General features: G+C 40.8%; 1 pseudogene; it reads right to left on the bottom strand.

Annotated features, from left to right (window-relative positions):
- Nucleotides 1-691: 691 nt before the first annotated feature.
- Nucleotides 692-6,585, bottom strand: LOC125995819 (ubiquitin carboxyl-terminal hydrolase 8-like; annotated as a pseudogene).
- Between the last annotated feature and the right edge of the window lie 469 nt (nucleotides 6,586-7,054).

Genomic DNA, 7,054 nt, shown 5'->3' with positions numbered 1-7,054 from the left:
TGATTTGCAGGACTCACTGCTAGTGAGGGTAGACTTGGCTGTACAAGCATCATAGGTTAGATTATGCATACATCATTGTCAAACCAATCGGTTTTTCTAGATCCTGACTTATTGTTTTTTTGTTTTGTTTTGTTTTGTTTTTGTTGTTCTTTGGGCCACACCCAATGGTGCTCAGGGGTTACTCCTGGCTCTCGGCTCAGAAATCGCTCCTGAAAGTCTCAGGGGACCATATGGGATACTGAAGATTGAACCCACCTTGGTATGTGCCAGGCTAATACCCTACCCACTGTCTTCAGCATATAACAAAAGCTTTTTCATAAGTTTCTAAACATTCTTATAATGAGCACTGTAATAAGAGTTAAATACCAAGCACTGTGGTATGTGTCCTGAGCAGACAAGTTTCTTTCCTGTAGAATTCTGTAAACAAAAACACTACAACATTTTTGCAAACATGTTTAAGTTGAAAATAGATTGCTAAAGCATTCTTATAATGAGAAGTTTAATGGAAGTTCCTAGCTTCCAAATTTCTTTTCATAGATTTCTGTGGACAAAAGCATTAAAATATTCTTTTAGACATCTTTTAAAAGGCAATTAACTGATAACCTGCTTTGACTTATACAGCTATATACATGGTATTATAGTATATATATGATATATATCTCTATATATATATATATCTTTGCCCTTGATTTCACTGAAATATAAAGAGGATATAAGCTGTTGAGGATTTCACAAAAGAGATCGGGATATCCAAAACTTTGTGATTATCTAACTTAAGCCAGAGTTTTGTCTTGCTGCATTTTTTTTTTTTTTTTTTTTTTGGTTTTTGGGCCACACCCGGCGATGCTCAGGGGTTACTCCTGGCTGTCTGCTCAGAAATAGCTCCTGGCAGGCACGGGGGACCATATGGGACACCGGGATTCGAACCAACCACCTTTGGTGCTGGATCGGCTGCTTGCAAGGCAAACGCCGCTGTGCTATCTCTCCGGGCCCGTCTTGCTGCATTTTTACAATAAGTAGTGAAATGACCTATTTCACTATGATTCAAAACAGAAAATAAGTCATACTTTTTTCAAGTTCTTAAAATCAATAATATACTGTGACAAGTCGAGGTTTTCTAAGGGGAAGTCCGCATAGGTATGTAATTTTTGCTTCTGCCTTCCCTCATAGGAAAAGTGTTTCAGATGTATTAAAAGTACAGGTGGTAATTTCCAAATTTCAGTTTTTTTAGAGAATCCCACTGAGTTCTACAGTGACTGCAATAAAACCTGTTATTATCTGTCAATTTTTCTCTGGAAAATAACTTGAGGCAATCCTGAAGTATACATTTATTTGTGAATGCTAGTGGCAGAGATATATGCACAAAAGTCTTAAATGTCTGAGACTTTTTGTGACAGGTGAGGCACTGGATTATGGACTTGAAATGGCCTTGGAAAAGTGTAACAATAATAGACTCATTGAGCTGCTTGTGTCTCTGCCAAGCATGCTCTGCAGCTTTAAAGTCACTGAGATCATCATTATTTTCCTCTTTATGTCTTTTCTGCCTATGAGCTTTATCCAGGTCTTCATGGAGACCAGTCATCAGAAATAAAAGTACCAATAGTTTATGTGAATCTTGTTGGCTATGCCCTGCAAACTGGTCATTGATCTTCCCAATGGTTATCTTAAACGTCTTTTAAGATATCTTATAAGATACCCTGCCTGTGCTGTCCTACTCACGGAGCTTTCATAATTAGAAATTCTTCTGCCACTTTATCTTTATGCTCTAATCGATTTGATTAGTTAATAACATCCTGGTTACCGTTTCAGTTGAAATAATAATCCAAACATGGAGCATTACACAAGCACTATAATGATAAGTTCATGTAATAAGTGTTTCCTAAGTTTTGAAGTTTAGTGAGAACTGGACCAATTCCCTCAAAAATAGACTGAAATTTTGAATCTGATTACTCTAAAGTCTTGGAATCTTTGCTTTAGAGTGACATGTTGGCTTGTTATTCCAATTACCTGTTAAAGTTGCTACTGATTTTCATTTTTCTTCCTCGTGAATATCCTATGTTAGATCTAGGGAAGGGTAAGAATGATTTGCCTTGGAGGGTTCCTTATCCCGTTCAGCAGGAATCTGTGGCTTGGTTTCATCATTTGTAAGAATTCTGCTTCTGGGGCCAGAATGATAGAACAGCGATAGGATGTTTGCCTTGCACACAGTCAACCCAGAATGAATCCAGGCCTGATATCTGGCATCCCAAATGGTCCCCCGGGCCTGTCAGGAGTGATTTCTGAGTACAGAGCCAGGAGTAACCTGGCCAGGAGTAATACTGCTCGGTGTGGGCAGAAAGAAAGAAAGAAAGAAAGAAAGAAAGAAAGAAAGAAAGAAAGAAAGAAAGAAAGAAAGAAAGAAAGAAAGAAAGAAAGAAAGAAAGAAAGAAAGAAAGAAAGATAAGAAAGAAGAAAGAAGGAAGGAAGGAAGGAAGGAAGGAAGGAAGGAAGGAAGGAAGGAAGGGAAGGAAGGAAGGAAGGAAGGAAGGAAGGAAGGAAGGAAGGAAGGAAGGAAGGAAGGAAGGAAGGAAGGAAGGAAGGAAGGAAGGAAGGAAGAAGGGAGAGAGGGAGGGAGGGAGGGAGGAAGGAAGAAAATAAAGGAAGGAAGGAAGGAAAAAAGAAAGGAAGGAAGGAAGAAGGAAAGAAAGAAAGAAAGAAGAGAAAGAGAAGAAAAGAAAAGAAGAAAGAAAAGAAAAGAATTGTGCTTATGACAAGTTGAAACAAGACCCAAAGTTTCTTGGTAGAGCTGCCATCTGTAGAATTACAAGCACATCATTTTAGTCAAATTAGGAGATTACCAGATAATATTTGTCCATTTTTACCCAAATAGATGAATTAACTTCTTTTTAAGCCTGTACATCTTCTTGGAAGTGTCTTTTGGCAGCTGTGTGGAGTTCTCCTTAGGGTAAATTCAAGAAGTTTATTTTTTTGGTTTCTGGGTCATACCGGGCAGTGCTCAGAGGTTACTCCAGGATCTGTGCTCAGAAATAGCTCCTGGCAGGAACAGAGGACCATATGAGATGTCGAGACTCAAACCACCATCCATCTGGATTGGCTGCAAATTGAATTGGCAAGGCAAATGCCCTACTGCTATGCTATCTCTCCAGGCCCTCAAGAAGTTTAGAAAAAATAGTGTTAAGGATAAGAAGTCAAGTGGTGGCATACCTCCTTTTCTGTGTTTTCATAACTTATTTGTTTTCATTTATTTTTATTTATTTATTTATTTGGTTTTGGGGCTATACCTGGTGGCACTCGGGGATTACTCCTGGCTCTGAGCTCAAAAATCATGCCTGACAGGCTCAGGGGATCATATGTGGGAATCAAACCTGGGTCTGTCCCTGGTCAGCCCCCGTGCAAGAAAAAAGTCCTACTGCTGTGATATCTCTCCAGCCCCTAAGAACTGAATTTTGGGAGCATGTCCAACAATGCCTTGTCCCTGAGTATTGTAAGGTATTCCAGTGACATGTTTGATTTGCCATTCTTTGCAGAATGATTGAAAAGTTTTACTAATGTAAGTTGGGCAATTATCAGTTTGATGGTATAGAGAATGCCCATGACAGAGAAACATTGTAGTAAAAACAAACAAACAAAAAACAGCCCTAGCTCTTTCAGAAGTCATAGGAATAGCTCACATAAAATGAGAATCCGTGTCAACTACTATATGAAGATAAGGCTTGTTTGAATAAAAATTGACATGCGTAACATCCATTTGTGGCATCTCATTTGTCTGCAGATCTAGGGGGTTGCCTCCAGGTACATGTGGGATACAGTTCAAAGGGGTGCAAATATTACATGCCCTGACAATTTATAGAATGCAATAATGCACAGATGAAGGCAGATAGCATTTGTGTAGTAGGGCTTGGTGCTCTTCTACTGGTGAGGTAAAAATAGGTACTACTAGGTGATCAGCAGTTTTGTTTACTTGAGCTATCAGCCCAGGAAGACCAGAATGAGATCTTATGTGAGTGATAAAAATGGGTTCAGAATGCTGTCTTGAGGCTGGTGAGGTGGCGCTAGAGGTAAGGTGTCTGCCTTGCAAGCGCTAGCCAAGGAAGTACCGTGGTTCGATCCCCCGGCGTCCCATATGGTCCCCCCAAGCCAGGGGCAATTTCTGAGCGCTTAGCCAGGAGTAACCCCTGAGCATCAAACAGGTGTGCCCCCCCAAAACAAAAAACAAAAACAAAACAAAAAACCCTGCGGCAGAATGCTGTCTTAAAAGACTTTGTAGTTGCTGAAGTAATTCCTGAACTACATGGTTCTTGGCATATAGGGAGACAGTGAGAATTCCAGAGAAAAACCGACCACGTATGCTGAGTCACTCACCACATTACATGGGCCTGACACATGAGAAAGTGGCACATGGCAAGTTTCACTTGTTGGATGAACTTATAATTTGTGTGCTGAATAGTGGAAGGAAATGTCTCCTGAGAAATCAGCTAAGGCTCCTAAGGCTCCTTGAGAGCCTTACTGAGAGGCAGAATGTATTTAATTTTCTTTTCTGGAACAGGCAAGACAATGACATGGGGGTCATAAACCAGTAGGGCACATGCCTGAAGTCTCCTTTAGTTACAAGAGCAGCTATCAATTCCAAATATGGCACAAGAGTGTGAGGCTATTTATTAAGTAGAGCCATTCTAATGGGTCAGATAATTGGTTTACAGTAGCAGTTGGTGACTGGAGCATAGCAAGGAGTAACAACCATACTTACTCTCCAGGGGTAAATGTGTAAGGTGAACCTAGGTAAAAGCCTAAACAAAGGTTTCCTCCGACTTCCTCTTCCTGGTAACCTCTTCCTTTGAGATGTAAAAGCCTACTGGATAGTTAATTTTTTTGTGTGTGTGTGGTTTTTGGGTCACACCCGGCAGTGCTCAGGGGTTATTCCTGGCTCCAGGCTCAGAAATTGCTCCTGGCAGGCACGGGGGACCACATGGGACGCCAGGATTCAAACCAATGACCTCCTGCATGAAAGGCAAACGCCTTACCTCCATACTATCTCTCCAGCCCCGGATAGTTAATTTTGTATCTGACTAGACCTTCCCCCTCCAGGTTTTGGGAATTGGTTTAAATAAAGAAAGAAGGTCTGGCTTTGTGCTTGGGAGAGAGAGCATATGGGAGAGAGAGAGAGAGAGGGGCCATGAAGCAAAAAGCAGGTGGACTCCAGTTAATCTTTTGACTGGGTTGGTATTATTTCTCTGCCACTACACTGCTTCATCAGACCCATCTGCCTAAGGGATACAGTGGTCTCACAACCCATAGATTATTTTTCTTTTACAAAACCTGGAAAGATTTTGGATCCAGTCCATAAAAAATTCTAATTCTTTTTGAGCTTCAGGTGTTATCTCCCTTGGTCCATCCAGGGTGGAGTTTCCCCACCAAGGTCAGAAACAGGTTACTGAGCTAAGAGTAGAGAATTCCAAGAGAGGGATGTATCCAATTAATGTCTCCCAGAAGTTATTGAATGTCATTAAGAGTTCTGAGATCTTTCTGGTATATGGAGATTTTTCTGGGAATGCACTGCAGTGTGTTCCAGAACATAGACTAAATATTCATATGGGGACAACATCTGAATTTTCTCTTGGTTACCTGTAAATCAGCTGCTGGCAAGCATGTCATTACATCCTCATATAACTTCTGAAGCTCTCTGTCATTAGAACACGCAAGCAAGATATCAAGAATAATATAAGCATGGGGAAACCTTGCACAAGCAGGGCATAAAATCACATGAACAAAATATTGGCACCTGGTAAGTAAGTTAGTCATTCCCTGAGGTAAAACAAATCTATGCATGGGAGCCCTGTTGTGAAGAGAGGAATTTTTGGTCCTCTGGGTGTATGGGTATGTTATAAAAGCAGTCTTTTAGGACTATCACAACCAATGACCAGTTTTTAGGAATAGCCACTGGGGCAGGGAGGCAGGGTTGTAATGCACCCAGGGGAGCCATAGTCAAATGACATTCCTTAAATCCATTAACAACTGCCATTTGCCCAATTTCTTTTGTATAACAAAACTAGGAGAATTTCAGTCTGAAAATGAGGCTTAATTATGTCCCAGTTTAAGCTGTTCCTCTACTGAGTCTATTAGTACCTTTAATTTTGTGTTATTAAGGGGCCACTGTGGTGTCCACAGAAGATCGAGGGGTTTCCACTGAATGTGGAAGGATGGCAGGCACTGAACTGAAGCAGTCCCAATTAAAGAGATGTATCTAGCCTCTGAACTAGTAGCCAGGGAGGATGTTAGATGAGGAATATGCTATTCAGCATGCCACTGGTCAAGTAGATCTCAACTCCATAGATTCAGGGTCAGAGGAAGAAGGTGGCAGCCTGTCCTTCTGTACCAATACATTTCAGCCATCTAGCAATCTATCAAACAGAAAAAGAAGGCAATGAACCTATTCATTGTAGGCCATATGATGTTTCTTGCATGGCCCAATTTTAAGGCCAGTGGTGTGAAGAAATGATAGATATATTAGCACCTTTGTCAAACATACCTTTTAAATTTCTCCCCATGAGTCTCAGAGTTATAAGTGGATGCTTGGCCTTGAGGCATGTTCAAACCCTCATGAAATTGGAGGTTGATCCACATCAATAATCATCAGGGAACTGCAAACCAAAACATCAATGAGGTACCATCTCACACCACAGAGACTGACACACATCACAAAGAACAAGATCAGTGCTGGTGGAGATGAGGGGAGAAAGGAACTCTCATTCACTGCTGGTGGGTGGGAATGTCATCCAATCCAGCCTTTATGGAAAACAATATGGAAATTCCTCAAAAAACTGGACATTGAGCTCCCATATGATCCAGCTATATTACTCCTAGGGATATACCTTAGGAACACAAAAACACAATACAAAAATGCAATCTTTCCTTTATTCATTGCAGCGCTATTTACAGTAGCCAGAATCTGGAAACAACCAAGATGCCTTTTAAAAGAAGAATGGCTAAAAAAACTGTGGTGCATACACAATGGAATATTATACAGCCGTCAGGAGAGATGAAGTCATGAAATTTT

The sequence above is a fragment of the Suncus etruscus genome, chromosome 18 (genome assembly GCF_024139225.1).
Source record: "Suncus etruscus isolate mSunEtr1 chromosome 18, mSunEtr1.pri.cur, whole genome shotgun sequence".
NCBI classification, from domain to species: domain Eukaryota; kingdom Metazoa; phylum Chordata; class Mammalia; order Eulipotyphla; family Soricidae; genus Suncus; species Suncus etruscus.
Note: the sequence above shows the minus strand (reverse complement) of the source record. Positions and strands in the feature narration are given on the sequence as shown.